This window comes from Garra rufa, chromosome 3 (assembly GCF_049309525.1).
Source record: "Garra rufa chromosome 3, GarRuf1.0, whole genome shotgun sequence".
NCBI classification, from domain to species: Eukaryota; Metazoa; Chordata; class Actinopteri; order Cypriniformes; family Cyprinidae; genus Garra; species Garra rufa.
In genome coordinates, this window is record NC_133363.1 from 16,039,759 (window position 1) to 16,060,149 (window position 20,391).

At 35.7% G+C, this 20,391-nt stretch overlaps 1 protein-coding gene across 2 annotated transcripts in view; it reads right to left on the minus strand.

Annotated features, from left to right (window-relative positions):
* dennd4c (DENN/MADD domain containing 4C) overlaps positions 1 to 20,344 on the minus strand; it is a 69,884-nt gene extending 49,540 nt beyond the window's left edge. For both annotated transcript variants that reach the window (XM_073835770.1, XM_073835768.1), the window contains exon 1: positions 20,145 to 20,344. The gene's annotated coding sequence lies outside the window, so the exon portion shown is untranslated. The remainder of the gene's footprint in view (positions 1 to 20,144) is intronic.
* Positions 20,345 to 20,391: the final 47 nt, after the last annotated feature.

Genomic DNA, 20,391 nt, shown 5'->3' on the forward strand with positions numbered 1-20,391 from the left:
TTCAAACCACAACTCAGGACTTTGTAGCGTTCCAGGCAAGTCAAAAAAGAATGTATTATTTTTATATTATTAATAGTGGTGGGCCGTTATCGGCGTTAACGTGCTGCGTTAACGTGAGACTCTTATCGGGCGATAAAAAAAATATCGCCGTTAATCTATTCTCAAAGTTGGGTTGGGAGCTGGGTCCAAACTACGTAAGCTATGATGACTTTCACTTTGATATTTTAGCGCGGATGACGTATACCTAGTCGAATTGCACTGTAGGGGGCGAGAACGAGTCTTCAACTTCTGTGAAATTACCACATCAAATGAGACGTGCAAACATGAAGTTATGAAGCCGCTTCAGGGCAGGTGCGTGCGTTGTTAGACCCTTTTTTACTGGGGCACGTGCCCCAGTGGAAATCTGCTGTGCCCCAGTAAAATCTCAAGTTTGAGTTATAATTTACTTTGATAATCCCGAAATAAAGACATTAAACTATATGCAACAACTGAATTGACGCTTCTAAAAGCAACGCAGTTTAATCGAAGCACGGAGAAATCCATGCCCGGGCCGTGCGCGTCTGTGTATTTACCGGCAACGCGCACGTCGCACAGCCTTTTGCGCAGAAGTACTTGGTTACACAAGTTTGTATAGGTAATTATGTTGTAAATGCAATTGTCAAGCAGTTTGTGATGCATTTTGGAAACAGGAGATGAGCGCCTGATCTAATGCGCCACCTGGCCCGTTCTCGAAGACTTACTTTTGTCTTTATTTGGGTAGCACACATATTCTGAAAATGCCTTCAGCAGAATTCAAATTAGCCATTTTAATCTAGATTAATCTAGATTAATTCCAAGATTTAATCTAGATTAATCTAGATTTAAAAAATTAATCTATGCCCACCCCTAATTATTAATAATTTGATTGCAACGTTATATTGTCCTAAACTCTATTTTTCCACCGTGTGCCACTTGCATAAGAGGCTTTATTGTTGTTTCGCGGGATATGTCACGTCAGAACTCGGAACTGGGAGTACGTCGATCTAGTACGAGTTCACGGGTGACTGCTTTTCCAGTGCACTTTCACGGGTAGAAGTTTTGGAAAAACTGGGGTAAAGGGTTGCCTGGAACGGTCGCACGTGCATGCTTTGGTTTCATTTTTATTTATTTATGTTTTGCTACAACATGGAATTAATCAATGCTCATTGCTGATAAATAGTTTGTCTGTTATCATAATTTATAGTTTTATGGAAATGTATTTAACATTCAACCCGTTCTTTTTCATTAGTATTATTTGTGATTTTAATTTTGTGAACAGGATTTCCGCTATTGGAATGTTTTAGGATGCTTTTCACTTTTACTTTCGAATTCATGATCTTGGTTTTGCTTACATATATAGGCTACACCTATCAATTTTAAGATTAAAACAAATTCTTAAAAGATGGATTTGTTATTTTTAATTAAACAGCATAACAACAATAAAATAAAACTAGCTTATATAGCATTTATTAACAAAAACTAATAAGACGAGGCATGGACTCCATCACATGCTGTGTTATATGCCGACTAAACAATTTATTACAGGGCGCGCAAACACTGAGCAGTGAGCAATCAAATTATTAATAAAAAAATAATAAAAGAAAGCCTCCAAAGCGTAATGTGAGGTAAACGGCAAAGATAACAGGGTTTTCAAAATGAAAACAAACAAAAAAAGTAAAACTAAACTGTCTTTCGGTGACTGTGCTTGCGTTTGTTTGTTTTTTTTCCTAAAAACTGACTGGCTCTGAAACGCTCGCTGTATGGAGCAGACGCTTTGGAGCAGAACAGCATGCACTCGCACAAATGCAACCACAGCAAATTTTAACTCGCACATTCTAAAAAAGTGTTGCATATGTCCAGAGCCACTTCAAGCTCTTGTAAAATTAAAACCGAAACATAAGTCTATAACGAAGATGAACTGATAGCGTCGCGTGTGGATGTAATGATGCGTGTCATTAATCGATCTATGTACTATAACATGTAAAACGGGAACATGAAAGGAATATACTAAAAGCAACTCATGTAAACACCTTAATCATATTATTGTCTTATTCAGAATAAGGTCATTAATAAGATTACTGGTGTCCATGTAAACGTAGTCATTGTTCAACAGCAACAGCAGGGGGTAGCTACAACCGGCTTCTACGTCTCTTGTGCCTCAATGAAAAGATGGCTGCTCAAAAAGTCGCAGACGTTGCATGTGAAATTATTGCAATATAAAAGAAAACTGTAATGTTAGGTAGGATTAATCATGATTAATTTTTAGGAAAAAGTGTCATTAATTCGTTTTTGTTTTGTTTTTTTAAATCAATTGACACTACTAGATTATTGGAAATGTACAGAAAGTCCACTGATGACTGATGAGTTACTAGCGTAAGCCTGTGGGACCGGGACAGCCCAGGCCTAATTTAACACCTGAATGTAATAAAACAACAGTATCATAACTTATGGGCGTTACGTATTATATCAAATAGCAGCAAATAGCGGCCTGACGATTGTTTTTACACTTTACACTGTGATCTAATCCTTATTTAATGTTGACTAAACAACAATTAATTCAAATGTCCACTTAATTTTTTATATTTAGCCACTTATATATGATATGAATGCTACAGCCACAAGAACATGTGAACATCAAAATATGCAAACTCAATAATGATGTATTCTCCTGTGTTGGCCTAGTTTCATAAATGATTTACCTTATAAATCTGATAGAATGGTGCATATTTGCTCCCAGATTAACTTTGTTAGCAACCCAGACCAGCATATGCTGAGATGGAGTTTGAGACAGTCTGCACATGTAAATGATAACTGTGTGGAACAGCATTAAACCGAACCGCGTTGAGATGCCCGTAACCTACACACATATAAATAAAGCGCATATTAAATGTATTTAATTGAATCATAGCATTTGTGAATTCACATTAGTACATGCTTTATGATTTTTAAACGGTTGTAGTATTTTGTGCAGCCTTATAAAATGGTCTAATAATGCTTTTCATGGATCCGTGAAATGCATTACTTCCGGTATTTTGCGACACGGGCAATTTGGATTTTATTTGGACACGGGCAAAATGCAATCAAGGATTTTTTTTTTGTATTCAATTACTCAAATTTAATACCCTGGAAATCCAGAGGTCTCGCGAGAGCACAATTTGAATTGTCTCTGCAAGACACTCTGGCATCGAGCAATGATGCAGGTTACTGCATTACGTAAGCAGTTGTGGGAACCAATCAAATCGATGTATCTGATGTAGGCGGGCCAGAGGCGAGCTAAGCTGATGACGACAGCGCTGCGATGTCGAATCATGTACTAAACTTTGAAAGATCGCTGTCGCTACAGATGAACACCAGTTGTTTGAAACCTCTTTGGCCGCTACAATGAACGAGTTAGACTTGGCTTTTCATATAAAAGAGGAACAGAAAACCGAAAACTCGAATCGTTCCTTTGCAAGAAGGACGTTTTTGCTGTTTTGCCGACTGGATACGGCAAGAGTTTAATCTATCAGTTCACGAGTTCATGCGTACATATAATTAGCCGGAGAATAGTAGTGCATGTTTGGCGTGCTGTCCGGTGAAGGGCTCCGAGCTCGGGAGTGGCCCGAACCCAGAGTACCCCCCAATAGGAGTAGTGAGAACTCGGAGTGATGAGATGGGGTGGTGGAGGGTTACTGATAAACCATCGAGTGAATTGAGGTGAGTCAGCTGTATTTAAACCTATTGCACTGATTGACTTGAGTGGGCTCCTCTTGTGACGTTTACGCTAAGTATCTGACGCGCTTCTCCCAAACTTTGTTAATGAAACATCATTTAGCTCTGGTGGTAGCTAAGCATGTATTGTTGTGATTGGTCGTGGCGTTATCCAATTGCGTGCAGTGAGAGTTTCAAATGCATGCTTGGTGCCGCCCCTCGAGTTAGGCAGTTTTCATTACTCGATCCCAGACCCTTAATCTTAATAGATTAGGGTCTGGATTTTTCCAGGCTACAATTTTAATCTAGCAATCATGAGAGCCCTGCTAACAACAACAACAATAATAATAATAATAATAATAATAATAATAATAATAATAATAATGCAAAAGAAAAAAAACAGTATGTTGGCCTTTTAATACCTAAAGAGTAATAAACAGAAAGCAAGCAAAATAAGCAAGCTTAAATAGTAGATCAGTATGTTGGCTTTTCAAGCCAACCTAAATACTAGACTTAATACATTACTAAACATGATATGCTTATTATACATTATACTGTATCCAAAGATTTTACATATTATGTACTATATATTCCACAACATCTAACACAATAATATTTAACTTGCATGCATTTTAAATGCAAATTAAAATGCAAGTTCATTTTAAATGTTCTGATATTTAGCACCTTCTATCTTGACTATTACCTCAGTTTGAGCTGAAGAGCCCTGTAGCATGATTCTTGCAAAACCTAGCATTTTTATGGACATGGTGTTGTTTGGGTGATGAGCAGTCTTGCTTTTGTGTCATATCTTTTAAAATTATAGCCATAAACTTCAGACCATAAAATATTTTGCCAAATAGCTTTGGTAAAATTTAGGCATGCTTAGATGTTTTTTTTTTTCCTTCTTTCTTTCTTTTTCCATGAGTAATGGTTTCCATCTGGCCACTCTAACCCATAGCCCAGACATATGAAGAATACAGGATACTGTTGTCACACACAGCAAATGGCCAGACTTTCATGAAACTTCTTTAAAATGTCATGAAATTTTAAAAGATCATGTTCTGTATACTATATTATTCATAATGCAATGCTGTGATTGGAAGTAGAGAGTCTTTTCTCATGTACCATGGAATACTGTAAGGGCGATAATAAACTTTTAATGTTTTGGAAATACTTTTGTACCCTTCTTCTGATGGGTAGATCTGCTAATACACTACACTTATGTCACTTAAACCTTTCTTTTTCGAAGGGCTACACACTGTGACTTGATGTTGCTTCAAACACATCATTCTGTGCACAAGATGTGCATAAACAATTTGTGTCACTGTTTTGGAGCCTTTCATATTATAACACTTGTGCCCAATGAAAGATTATTCATAGTCTATCTCGTTCTGTCCTGTCATATCATATGTTGTTGCCTCATTAAAAAGCTGCACTATACATTTAAAAGAAATATGACCCTGGACCACAAAACCAGTCTTAAGCAGAACAGGTATATTTGTAGCAATAGCCAAAAATACATTGTACGGGTCAAAATTATCAAATTTATAATTTGTATTTTTTTATGCCAAAAATTTGTATATTAGTAAGTAAAGATCATGTTCCATGAAGATATTTTATAGACTTCCTAACATAAATAAATCAAAACTTAATTTTTGATTAGTAATATGCATTGCTAAGAACTTTATCTGGACAACTTTAAAGGCAATTTTCACAATATTTAGATTTTTTTGCACCCTCTGATTCCAGATTTTCAAGTAGTTATATCTTAAGAAAATATTGTCATATCCTAACAAGTCATACATCAATGAAAAGCTTATTTATTCAGATGATGTATAAATCTCAATTTCAAAAAAAAAAAAAAAAAACTCTTATGACTGGTTTTGTGGTCCAGGGTCACAAATGTCTTTTGATTTTATGTTTAGATTTTCCTAAAATGATTGTACACTCATGATTTTCTAGAATAACGTTTGCTGCTGAATGATCAACTAACCACGTTTATTATATTTGTCATATATTTGATATTTTGATGATATTGTGTGTATGTGTATACTCTTAATCGTAATTTTTGTTATTAGGCTGGCATAGTCTGTATGTCTTCTTTATTTAACACACCTAATTCAGATCACCAGCTCAATAAGCGTCAGCTCTGTAAACTGATAAGAGAGACATACAAAATGTGCAGAGCAGTGGATCCCCAGGACCAGGACTGAAAACCACTGATTTAAAGTGTTATAAAATAAGGGGAGAGGGTCTAGATCTAATTTAAAGTCCAAGTGGTCATAGCCGACTCATTAAAAACACACATTAAACCAGGTGTTGGGCTGACTGCTTGTGATAAGGTCACTAAAAATGCAACTTAATACCAGTTGGAAACAGGGCCAATGAGATCCTAATTATTTGCAAGCTATTCACAGGCCAAGGTTTCAGCAATAAGATACTATGATGACGCAAAAGAAATCATAAAGAAAAATATGGGTCATTCGGTGTCAAACCAACCAAAACTCAAAAACTTTCCCGGCTCAAATTTTTAAATAATATTCAATATTTTTTCTGAAGAAAGACAGACATGTAATGAAAGCCAAAATATTAAATGTCATGAAATAATATTTACTGCGTAATCCACTATTTTAGAGGGGTTTCAAAATTACAGAGCCAAATTACAAGGGAGTAAAAATGACTTCAGAAAGCTGGCAGCATCATTTAGACAGAGATTGGTAGGTCTGTTAGTAAAATCTGTTGACTTTTTAATAAATAATAATAAATTATTATTTTATCTTTGTTCAAAAATCGGGAAATAACACATTCCAAGTTTTTCTCCAAACTTTGCATGCCTGTAAAAAGAAGTATTAAAGATAGATGCATCGATGGCAATTTTCTTGACCGATTCCAAATGTTTTTGTATGTGTGACCTGCCGATACCGATTTTTGCAGATTTTGATTTTGTTTCTAAGAACTACAATTGACAGCACAAACAAAAATCTATACTATTTTTCAATGCACAAAAAAATCTTTACATAATAAAAGAACTTAAATATAGCTGCAAGCAGCGATGGCGGGCCCTCGCCCTCTATGCAATCGCCATCCCAGCAGCATCAGGAAAACGGTGCCCAGTGGGCACACGCATTCACAGTAACCCTCTGGCCTAAGCCTAACCTTCTCTCCTCCTCTCTGACTCTCTCTCTCTTACCCCCCCCCCCCACACACACACACACATAGAGTACAGAGCAGAGTGAGATCAGATTTGTTTTTTAATTTTCTTTAATTCATAGAGTTTTGTATAATTATGAAATGAACAGTGTTTGATCAGAATGACTAGTTCTCTGTATGAAAAAAGTTTCAAAGACTTTGGATGCTGCACTTTAAAGATATAAAATTACTGAAAATGGAAAATGAAATTCTAAACATGTTATCTGCCTCAAAAACACAGGAAACAAATATTTTAATGTATGTTTTTTAAATGTGCCATGGCAATAGTATTTGATGCATCAGGCAGGGACACCTTTACAGAATCTCATCGGCCGTGTTTTGACATTATTCTGACGACGTTTGAAGAAAATCGAGTAAAAGTTTTTTGTTCATTGTTAGTTCATGTTTGTTAATGCATTAACTAATATTAACAAAAGAGATCCTATTTTAAATAGTTACCAACATGTTTTATGATCTACAACCATTTTAAAATATTATTTTAATGATCTATAAGCATCTGTGAAATAATTATAAACAAATATATTAAAAATAAATACATATTAACTTACTTGATGTATTTGTTTCTTCTTCTAATTAAATGAACTGAGTAGTAAAGTGTCATACTTATAAGATTTTTTATCATATCATTGAGAGTGTGTATATGTATATAATTTTTCCTTTAAAGATTAAAAAAGATTTTAATGCTCTTTAAGCATTTATATAAAATAATTATGTAAAAGTACACTGACAGTACAGTACATATCAACTGATTCTATGCATTATTGTCATTCTTATACACTGAGAATGAGCTAAATAGCATTAGAGGTCAAACGATTCCTTATCTTATGAGGACCTCTAGTGTTCATACCTGGTATTAGAGCCTTAATATGACAAACATATATGACACTTTTATAATGTTTTTGGGGCCTTTGAGCATGATAACATTTTGAAACTACTCAGATTTCCTAAGAATGTCTTGTTCTTTATATGTAAAAAGTTTTGATGAGTTAGAATAATGCAATTTAAAAATATATGAAAATTACTCTTAATCTTTTTTACTGTTATTTTCATAAATCACCACATCAACACCATTCAAGATATCCCAAATCCGTTCACAATTTAGCATCTTCAGTATCTTGGCATCATGTTGACAAAGTTTGGTGTGAACGGTCTGATTCTGCTATGAGTGATATGAATTTATTCACAGCTATATTTTTCCAAAACTCCATATTCAAATCAAAATAGCTGACTTCCTGTTGATCGTAGCTAATAAGTGTAATTTAGAAAGTTGTCCGGCTTGATGAGAACAATGTACGTACCGAGCTTGGTGTCTGTAGCTACAACTAACCCTCCAACTTTTGTCAAAAGGTGGCGCTATGGAGCGCCCGCTCCACGCCCATTTATGGGCTTTCATCAGTGTTTAACTGTCATTAATACAGATGTGTGTGTTGAGTTTCATGAAATTCTAAGCATTTTAAGTGGCTCAAAAACACAAAAAATTAAAGTTAAAGTTTGCCACGTTGCCATGGCAACATGATAAAAGTTATCGATAACGCCCTACACAGATTCTCATCGGTCGTGCTTTGACATTATTGTGATGAAGTTTGAAGCAAATTGAGTAAAATTAAGAGGCTGAGTTTAAGGCATTTCGATACAGTCACGCTTTCTGCTGCCAGTTGGTGGCGCTATAACTTTGACTCGTAATAGTCACATCTCTGTGATTGGCATCAGACAACGAACAAACTGCTGAAGTTTGGTCAAAATCAAAGTATGTCAAAGTTATTAGGCACTTCCTGTTTCTCATTTCTCGCCATAACTTTGTCGACCCGCCACGGCCAAACCGTTTGAGATATCAAAAATCCCCTGGCAATTTTGTATCCACAATGTCTTGAGATTATGCTGACCGAGTTTGGTGGCCATTGGTGGAAAGGCCTAGTAGGAGTATTTCAAATTCCATTGCATGCGCTTTTTAGACATCCCTGAATAGCCGACTTCCTGTTTGGAGAAGCACGGACTGTGAGCACGAAAGTTGTTCAGCCCGATGAGGTCTATATGTGTATGAATTTTGATAGCTGTATATCATCCAGTGTGCGCTCCAGAGTAGAGGATGACACGGGAGTGGATTTTCACTCCTGTCCCGTCCCACTCCCATATAAAGAAATCTTGTCCCGTCCCACTCCCAGACCAAAGTTTAAAAAAAATTCCCGTCCCATCCCGCTCCCGGTAAAATGACTCCCACTCCCATCCCGCTCCCGTTTAAAATGACTCCCGCTCCCATATATTTTTTTCTTCATTTAGTGTTTAGGTAATACATATGATTTTACCTGCTTCCCATCCTGTTTTAGACCAGCTGCTGAGCCCCTGTTTCTAGATTTTCTGGAGAAAATCTAGAAACCGGAGACAGCAAATAAAAGAAAACAGTAGTTCACACACCATGTCTACAATAGTTTAATAAACCCAAACAACATATAAAGCTGCATTTTACAAATTTTTTGTTGAGTAAACAATACATTTATAGTTTACATTTATAAACATTTATATGCTGCGTCCCAATTTGCATACTATCTGTCCTAAATAGTGTTCGAAAATAGAATTAGTATGTCACAAATCGTAGTATGTTTTAAAAAAGTATTCCAAAGTTTCCCGGATGGTCTACTTAACTTCAGAATTTGAAGTGCAGATCAATGCGCACTCTAATGGCTAATATTGCCCACAACACATTGTGAGGTGAACGAGAATTTGATTAGAACTACAAACACGCATAAAAAGTGTTAAAAAACTACAAATATGGCAGATATGCTCGACCAACGGACAAGTAGAGAAAGGGGTTTAAGTGATAAATAATCAATGTGTAACCTAATAAAAAATATTTATTTAATGTTATCCGTGTTATATTTCATGTGCAGCAACATTATGAAATTTTATAATGATAGGTTTGGTCATTAACTTTTTAAATTCATCATTATGCAAACACGAGCAGAGTTCTCGGCATGAAAGACTCCCGAAAGAAAATGCCTCTTCATTTCTCTCTACTATGGTAGGAAATCAAATTTAACGAAATGTAGATGATGTTAACTAACAGGGCAGTTTAAACAGTGAAAGACGAAGTAGTATGTCCCAAAATCTGCCTACTATTCTGCTACATTTCCTTTTTTCTTTTTTTGTCGTCTTTCCTATTGGTTGATTCCCGCTCCCGTCTGCTCCCGTTAATATTTTATCCTGTACCGTCCCAATCCCGTGATTAATAGCAAAGATGACTCCCATCCCGCGGGAATCCCACGGGAATCCCGTGACCCGTGGGATTCCCGAAAAAATGTCAGCCTCTACTCCAGAGCCCCTCAAAAGTCACAATTTTTAACGCTGTGCCACTGTGTGCAAAGTTTCAAGAGTTTTCGTGTATGTTAAGGGCCCCAAAATCACCAAAAACATTGATGAAATAATAAGGTAACACTTTACAATAAGGTTCATTAGTTAACATCAGTTAACCACATTAGTTAACATGAACTAATAATGAACTGCACTTATACAGCATTTATTAATCTTTGTTAATGTTAATTTCAACATTTACTAATACATTATTAAAATCTTGTTAACATTAGTTAATGCAGTGTGAACTAACATGAACAAACAATGAACAACTGTATTTCCGTTAACTAACGTTAATGAAGATTAGTAAATACAGTAACTAATGTATTGCTCATGGTTAGTTCATGTTAGTTAATACATTAACTAATGTTTAACTAATGAACCTTATTGTAAAGTGTTACCAATAATAATAATAATAAAAATAATAATCCTTAGAAGAACAAAAGGGCCTTCGCCCATTCTGGGCTCGGGCCCTAATAAACATTACAATTCACCAATCTGGACTAAGTTACAGATGTGTCTCACTTAAACAACTCTCAAAATAAAGTGCTCTATACAGAGTTGCTGTATATACCAAAACATACAGTATGTAATTCCCCACTATGTTTATAAATGGCCATTTTTCCCCTAACCATATTAAATATGTAATCTTTAACATCAAATTTTTACATTGTTTCTAGGGATGCTCATATTGACCGTTTAACTGTTAACCGACAGTAAGAATTCTAACCGATTATTACTATCAAACGTTTTAAAAGTTTTTTTTTTCAGTTTTTTTTTTATGTTTGCTGCATGGTGAAAGTAAAAATAATGCTTATCTGTTATCTGTTTACTCACAAGCGCATCGACACGTGCGGTGTGGCTGTACAGACATATTTCACTGAGCAAGCACCTGCTTCTCCTTCACTTAGTTAACTGATGTAGTATATGCCACACAATGGCAAGTGGCGATAATGGGCAATCAGAGAGTGAATCCGTAAGTGAATGTATTCAAATTCTTTAATTCCTGTTACAATCACTGGAAAGCTGTCACTCATCTTACTGTAGTTCATCGCAATCTCACAAAGTTAATAAAAAGTAATAAAATAAACTTTACACTGCACAATTAATCTCCGTTTAAATCATGTCTACACTTTCTTTGTTTTAATGAGATGTAATGAGTTCACAAACATGTAGAAATTAGCGGAACTGAAAATCGGCACTTTGGGTGGTAAGTGGATTGTAACTTAGCCGCCTCCGATTGGCCACTGCGATCATGAAATCAACAGATATGTCTGTGATTGGCTATTGCTGAACGCTGTGAAAACATGCTTTCAAGTCCCGAATCGCAAATTGGAAGGATTTTTGTGATGGCGTTTTTGTCGCGGATCTAACAGTTAACAGGCAGCGTTCCAGTCTATCCGTACAGCATGTCGACATGTTAAAAACTAGGTACACTGAGGTTTAGGCTGGCCTGCTAAATATTTTTATGTCCGATGGGAATAACAAGACTGGTAATCTTCTTCAAAGTGCATAGAAGGATTCAGTGTGTTTTAGTTTTGTCATCTTAATTAGATAGTTAATTTATATATATATATATATATATATATTTAGTGTAGGCTTATTTATTTTATTCTTTTTTTATTTTATTCTGATTTTCTCTGTTCTCAGAAGCGCTGCTGATGCGTGATAATTTGAGGATATGTGAATACAGTTTTTGTTGTTGCTTTGTTGCTCTGTATGCTGCTGTTTGCATGTTAAAATAAAACATTTGCTTGTATTTTTTGTATCATCACAGATACTCGTGCATTCTATTTTTATTTTAAACTAATTTATTATTCTAATTTTATCAGTTAACGGTTAATGTTCGGATAACGAGCAGCGGTTGTCGGTCCGGAAACGGAAAATAAATGTCATGGATGAATATTTACTGAGTAATCAACTATTTTGTAGGGATGTCAAATGGCAATTTTCACCTTAGATTCAGAGTCAAGTTACAGGGGGGTAAAAATGACTTCAAAAAAATGTCAGCATCATTATCTTATTTTTACACAGAGATTGGTAGCTCTATTAGTAAAATCTGTTGACTTTAGAAATCCTTGTTGCATTATGTGCCAGTGGTGATCATTAGAAAATGGGGAAACAGCACTTTTCTCCAAAGTTTGCATGCCTGTAACTCATGAAGTATTAAAGATATTTGAATGCCCTTTTAGAATATGGGTCTTAACAAACTTTCCTTTTCACATCTTTATTTTTAATGCCCTATGAGATTTGGTTCCAAAAATATTGGAATTTCAATACGGCTCCAGAAGTAAATCACTAAAATGTACACATTTTAAGTGGTCAAAAACCAAATGTGGGTCAGTTTACAAAAATATTATACCTCTTTTGTTTTAAAGGGGAATGTCTGAAGAACAAATAATATTAAAACTAGAGATTTTCTGTCAGACAACTGCATTAAACATACCTGTCTGAGTGCCATAAATATTATTTAAGTATTAAAGATATTACAATATGATTTTAGATTCTAGTTCTTCATAATGTTTTAGAATCTTACTTTTCAAGGTTCTACATCGTTCAGTCCCAGAGATACGGGGATCTTAATAAAGCTCCATGTCCAGATTGTTGAATATTACCCATTTTCAGTGGTCGAAAACCAAATGTTGGTTTGTGTACAGCTGATACTTATTTTATTTAAAAAACTATGTCTGAAGAAGAAGAGATGTTGAAATAGAACTGTATCTTGTTTCCCTCTATCAAAAAAATTGCATAGAACATACCTGTTTAAGTCTCATAAATATTTTTTTTTTCTTCTGAAATTTGGGTGCCTGTAACTCAAGCAGTATTAAAGTTAACTTAATATGATTTTAGATTCTGGATCATTAGAAACTTTTCTTTTGGAATCTTCAAATGTAATTTTAGGTTTATCTAGTCATTACTGTTAACAATGCCAATATGCAAATAATAACAGTAACCCAAGGATTAGGATTGTACAGTGTGACAGAATTCATTGTTAACTCTAGGTATAAATTTTTTAAAGATTACCCAGGATTCCATTTTCCTGTGGTTAAGAATTACCCCGTGTTATTTATTTCAAGTGTGAGAGACATTAAATAGTACCTCAAAATAGTAGCCTACCTCAAAAAGTTTGAGGTACTATTAGTGATTCTGCCAAATATGCCCTTTAGCAGTAGATACTACTTGATCTATGACTATGTTTCATATTTTATAACAATAATAAAAACTAAATTCCAATAATTAATCTAGATGAGGCAAATTTTGGTTTGTTGATGTGAAAGCAATGTGTGGCGAAAGCAACCACACTTCGCTATGAGGTGTGGGATTTGTTTAAAACATTTTACAATCCTGCATGCTTAAACTCTTGATAGCTTTAGAAGATATTAAAATGAACAAAATCCCTTCTTTCAAATTTACCTGAAGCTGATGAAAATATTGAATCTTATGAATAGACTACAGTAAGCAAGGTAATGTGCCTCAACTTGACATTTCAGTGCATGTTTAGCACTCAGCTATGTTCTATGCAATTGTTTTGATAGAGGGGAAACAACATACAATTCTAATTTCAACATTATTTCTTCTTCAGACATTGTTCTTTAAATAAATTAAGTATCAGCTGTATACAAAGTTACCAACATTTGGTTTTCAACCACTGAAAATGGGTAACATTCAACAATCTGGACATAGAGCCTCACTGAGATCCCCATATCTCTGAGACTGAATTATGTAGGGCCTTGAAAAGATTCCAAAAGTAAAGTTTATTAACAACTAGAATCAAAAAAAATTTGTGTTATTATGTTTAATATTTCTTGAGGTATAGGTACGCAAACCTTGGAAAAAGAATATTTATGGCACTCAGACTTGTATGCTCAATGCAGTTGTCTTGACAGAAAGAAACAAGATACATCTCCAGTTTTAACATTATTTGTTCTTCAGACATTACTCTTTAAAACAAAACAAGCACATATTTTTTCAAACTGACCCATTTATGGTTTTTGACCACTCAATGTGTGTATATTTTAATGTTTTACTCCTGGAGCCATATTACAATTCCAATATCTCTGGAACCTAATCTCATAGGGCATTACAAATAAAGATGCCAAAAGGAAAGTTTGTCAAGACCCAATATCTAAAGCATTAAGATGTCTTTAATACTTCTTGAGTTACAGGCATTCAAACTTTGGAGAAAAACTGCTGTTTTCTCATGTTTTAATGATCACCATTGGCACATAATGCATAGTTTGCTAAAGTCAACAGATTTTACCAATCTCTGTGTAAAATATAATGATGCTGTCATCTTTCTGAAGTCATTTTTACCCCCCTGTAACTTGACTCTGAATCTAATGTGAAAATTGCCATTTGACCTCCCTCTACAAAATAGTGGATTAGTAAGTTATTATTCATCAGACAGTACATATACATGGACAGCAATATTTTTTTTGATTCCCTTAAAGGAGAACTCCGGTGTGATATTGACCTAAAGTGTATTGAATCATGATACCGAGTGTGAACGTACCTTGCATATTTCATCTCGGTTTGTGTCCAGCTGTCCGAAATCTGGGGTCAGTTAGCCGATGCTCACAACAGGTTGTCAATGAAAGTCAATCGGGCATCGAAGGAGCCATGTAAATAAATCACTGTTTTACGCCATTTACGAGGCACAAAGTAGCTCCGCACTTCATCGGTAGACTTCCTAGGGCCCTGACATTTAAAACGAGACATTGAGAACTCAGAAAAAGCACCGGTAGTTTATTTACAAGAAGATTTATACAGACAGTACCTGGGAAAGAAAATCCAGTAGCCGCCATCCTGAACTTAGTCACGATAAATCGAGTGTCGAGCACCAATGAATTTATCAGGTTATCAACGTATCAGGTAGTAGTTTCCTTCGTGCTCGACACTCGACTTATCGTGACTACATTTAAGATGGCGGCGACTGCTCTGTTCCTGGTGGAAGATGTCTGTATAAATCTTCTTGTAAATAAACTACCGGTGCTTTTTCTGAGTTCTCAATGTCTCGTTTTAAATGTCAGGGCCCTAGGAAGTCTACCGATGAAGTGTGGAGCTACTTTGTGCCTCGTAAATGGCGTAAAACAGTGATTTATTTACATGGCTTTTCCGATGCCCTGTTCACTCTCATAGACAGCCTGTTGTGAGCATCGGCTAACTGACCCCAGATTTCGGACAGCTGGACACAAACCGAGATGAAATATGCAATGTACGTTCACACTCGGTATCATGATTCAATACACTTTAGGTCAATATCACACCGGAGTTCTCCTTTAATCCAATGATGAAATATATAGGGAAAAACTTCTGTTTTGATCGCTACTGTAGATATTTGATTGTAGATAAGTGTTTATACCCATACTATAAACTTTTATCCTAGTAATAATATCATTTAATAAAGCAACAACATATAATAGATAGGACAAAACAAATACAATGTGGCACGAAGCGCTTACAATATGCGCATCTAGTGTGCAGAATTAACAACACAGAGTCATAGCCGTCTATGGTCACAGCACGCAGTGCTATGCATTAAAAGGTATTGAGCCAGGAACCTCAATTTGAGTTGACACGGAATAACCCAAATGCAAAAATAAGTGTATAAGATATATTTTAAATATATATTTTTTAACATACAAATAAGAAATGTTTGGAAAAACGCAATGATACTTTTAAATATGAAACCAAACCACCAGTAGGTGGCAACAAATGACTGATTTAATGAGTAAGTATTTAGTCATTCATTCAACTGATTTGTTCCAACTGCTGATTCAGAAACGAGGCAAACAACCATTTTCATAAATGGGTTACCAAATCATTGATTCGATTTGTTCAAAAACGTGGATTCATTCGATAAGAAAAACACTTCTGTGTTGCTATGAGAGTCAATGGTTCTGCTGTGGCTTTGATTGGAATGATTTTCATCAGCGAAACTGAGCAAAAACACTCAATATTAAGTCACTTAATATTAAATTTATGTTTATTGAACTACTATTGTATAAAATCAATGCCACATTGCAATCTTGTTGATATTCGGAGAAACATCTTGGTTGTATAATATTGTTTACCTAAATCATATATTATAAATATCTATTTATTACTTTTTGTTTTTTTAATAGATGCAGTATGCATCTACAACTTTCTGTGTGTGCTGTTGCTCTCATTTCTTTAGATTTCTGCATGAGTCTCTCTCACAGTCAGACCGTGCAAGCCTTATCTGTCATAACATCAATTCATAATCAGGCTCCATTTACACTGAATGCAGTAAAATCAGAATCATTCTCATGCTATAAGTTTTGGTGGCCAAGTTTCTTTGCTTCCCTAGTTTTTTTTTTTGTTTTTTTTTTGTTACTGATGTTTTAATGAGGCTTCTTGTCCGGTCGGGCAAGGGCAAGGGCAAGTACAATTCTTTCTCACTCGCCCCTTTAAAAAAATCTACTTGTCCCAGACAAGCGTATTTGGCCCTGTGGTTTCACCATGGTTTACTTTGGTCCTACACATATTACAAATTGTGAACTTTGTGTCTTCATTCACAGTAAAGAACTTCCATGCCGACGGCATGTATACATGTGGATGTGAGCGTAAGTGTGACTCAAAACGGACCAGCTCGGAATCAGCAGACTGAGGTCACCGGTCCGGGCTGATTATGTGGAAAATCGGCTAATTTTGGTCCCTAGCCGGTTGATCGGTGCTTCTCTACAAGATATCTTAATACCATTTTAGATACTTTTCTTTTGGCATCTTCATTTTTAAGGCCCTATTAGGGGTGTGAATCGGCACTGGTTTCATGATTCATTTCGATTACCATTATCATATCAACGATTTAATTCAATATTTGTATTCTGAAAACAAAACTGATTGCGTTTACACCATAGACTGTAAAAAAAAAGATGGACGACGTGTCTCCGCTTCATTCCACTATACAAAAGTGAAGCCAAAGCATCTCAATATGGCCGCTGCCATCTTGGGGGAAATGACGTCATTTGGAGCCAGAGTCTGCGCAGTAGAAATTCGTTTGGAGCAAGCCAGAGTCTGCGCAGTAGTGTCGTGAGGTGGAGCCGTGGTATCAAAGTCCTGCCCAAACTCCCGCAGACCCAATCGCAAGATCAAAATTATGACACCACACCCAGTTTTTATAGCATCAAATAACTACCTAAAAGCGAACTTATTAGAAAAACGAACACTTGAATGTGAATCAGCATTATAAGAACTGATTCAAATATAGAATCTTATGAACAGACTACAGAGAGCAAGGTAATGTGCCTCAACTTCACCATTTCAGTGCATTTTTAGCACGCACACAGGTATGTTCAATGCATATTGTTTTGATAGAGAGAAACAAGTCAATACAACTCTAATTTCAACATTATTTATTCTTCAGACATCGTTCTTTAAATAAAATTAGTATCACTCACAGAAAATGGGTAATATTCAACAATCTAGACATGGAGCCTCACTGAGATTGCCATACCTCTGGAACTAAATGTAGGGCCTTTAAAATGAAGATTCCAAAAGAAAAGTTTATTAAGAACTAGAATTTAAAATCATATTGTGATATCTTTAATACTTATTGAGTTATAGGCACACCGACTTTGAAAATAGAATATTTATGACACTCAGACAGGTATGTTCAATGCAGCTGGTTTGACAGAAAGAAACGAGATACATTTATAGTTTCAACAATATTTGTTCTTCAGTATCATATTTTTGCAAAGTGACCCACATTTGGTTTTTGACCACTGAAAATGTGCACAATTTAGCGATTTACTGCTTGTGCCATATTGAAAATCCCAATATCTTTGGAACCATATAGGGCCTTAAAAATGAAGATGCCAATAGGAAAGTTTGATAAAACCCAAAATCTAAAAAGGCATTAAGATATATTTAATACTTTTAGAGTTACAGGCATGCAGACTTTGGAGAAAAACTTGAAAAGTGCAATTTCCCTAATTTGAATGGCTTTTTGAAGTAATTTTTAACCCCCCACCCTTGTGTTGGTTTCAGTATTACATTAAAGGTGGAACAAAGGTGTGTGGCTTTTAATACCCTCTGTATGTGCATTAGGACAAGACCATTTTACGTGTAAATTGTAAATCATTATTACAGTAAAGATAATTTATTGTGAATTGTCCTTTATTGTCATGACAATAATGTCACACAACGTAATATTAAATTGCAGGCTTATTATTATTATCATATTACAGGTTTTGTTACCTTCATGAAGAGTACAATTTGGATTGGAATATGATCCAGACATTTATTTTTAAAATTCACCCAATAAATGTTGTTTGTTTGTTTAAATTTAAGAGAAAAAAAAAAAAAAAAAAAACTCAGCCACATGACTATTGATTCCATTTCTTAAACACTACATAAACGTTTTTAAGCTAGAGGCAGAGTGAGCACAGCAGCAGTATTATCATGTGGTTTTGGGTTTCCCTTTCACTTGAGCAGCCCTGCCCTCTTGCCACATGGCCTGCCTTTTGTCATACCCACAATGCCTCACGGTTACCTTTAAGCCACTCCTAAGTACGGCTCCTTTTATGATCGCATAGTCACCTGACGCAACCTTGAAGTGCAGCAGAGTGAATGTAATAAGGCACAAGGTCAGCGCACATGCACACAAACAGAGACACACACAAAACCTTCAACCTTAGTGATCATAATTCAGTATAATACACAGAGGCCAACTGCACAGAAACAAGGTAAATCTAGACAACGTCAAGGTCACTAGAGCTATTGATCAAGCACCTAAATGTTAACCGGTCAGTGACATCTGGCCTTCATAAGTTTTTATACAAGCATGTCCCTCTCTCTAACCACAATAAAAGAATCATAACAACAAACTGATATCTTTGAAATAGCATATGGTCTATTGACAAACAACATGGACATTTTCTTTAAACCAGTTTAAAAACGGTTCAAATACATGTATATATGTATATAGAAGACTGGTCACCATTTCTGCACTGCATGTATTATTTACACTGTCACACTGGTTGACATGTCAAGTACCCATATGCATGGCATATAAATATGAAAAGGGTTCTGACACTTAAATCTGTAAACATACCCATTTTAAAGGGTAAAAATGGGTATGTTGCTATGCACATGCTATTGAAACTGCATTCTGTGGCAAATCATATGAGAGCACCTATAAACAAACCAATACCAACAAAGTCAACAAAAAGTCAGTACACCGTAACTAGGACAAATCTGACACTGAAAGCGTTACAAATGCCCCACGTAATTGATCATATATGTTAAATAATATTGTACATATTTTATTAGGTTGTTTTAGTCACTGTAATGACCTGTAGTTTGCACCCCTCTCCCTATTTAAATACACACATGTGAACAGTAAATTATGTAACTTTAAACAGGCTCGTTGTCATCTGTAACTTCAAACAGGCGGATGTCTCATATTAGTGAGATTTACCTGCACGCAGACACACCCTACAGCACCTACAAGCTTTATTTCAGATACCGTAGCTATTTTAAAAACTAGCGAACAAAATTGTAGACTTCATATGCGCGTACTTCTATCCCAAAATGTTGTCTAGGTATTAGCACACCACATTTTAACACAGAGCCAGTATCTCTCCTAACGTGGCCTGTGAACGAGCTTTGTTGCATCTGTTGCATCTTCACGAGATCGAGCAACTTCACACAACTAAACCACAGCACACTTACTTTCAGTGGCAACAAAAAGCAAACGACAATTCGCGTTTTAAGAACAAATGTCGACCGGCTCGTGGCAATAAATGCGCCTTTAAGAGAATATCACATTACAAGTCGTTCCGAGACGACCAGCCCTAAAATGCAACAACTCAAAACGTTTGTCTACATTAAGCAACTTCAAACGCAGCAATACATACCAGCTGTTCAAAGCGCTGTAAGAAAACACGTTGACATGTAGGCCAGTTGCAACTTTCAACCCGTCACTCTCAAAAAAAAGAATAAACGTCCACTTAGTGCAAGCGCGTTTGGTTTATTCCTGGAAACTTTGTTTCCGTCCAGCGCTAGTCTGTATGGCAATAAGTAGGCGCCATGTTTGTGTTTTGTTACTTTGGTACGCTCTCGGGTTTCTCTGACTGACTGCTAGAGGCGGATGGACCCGCCCAT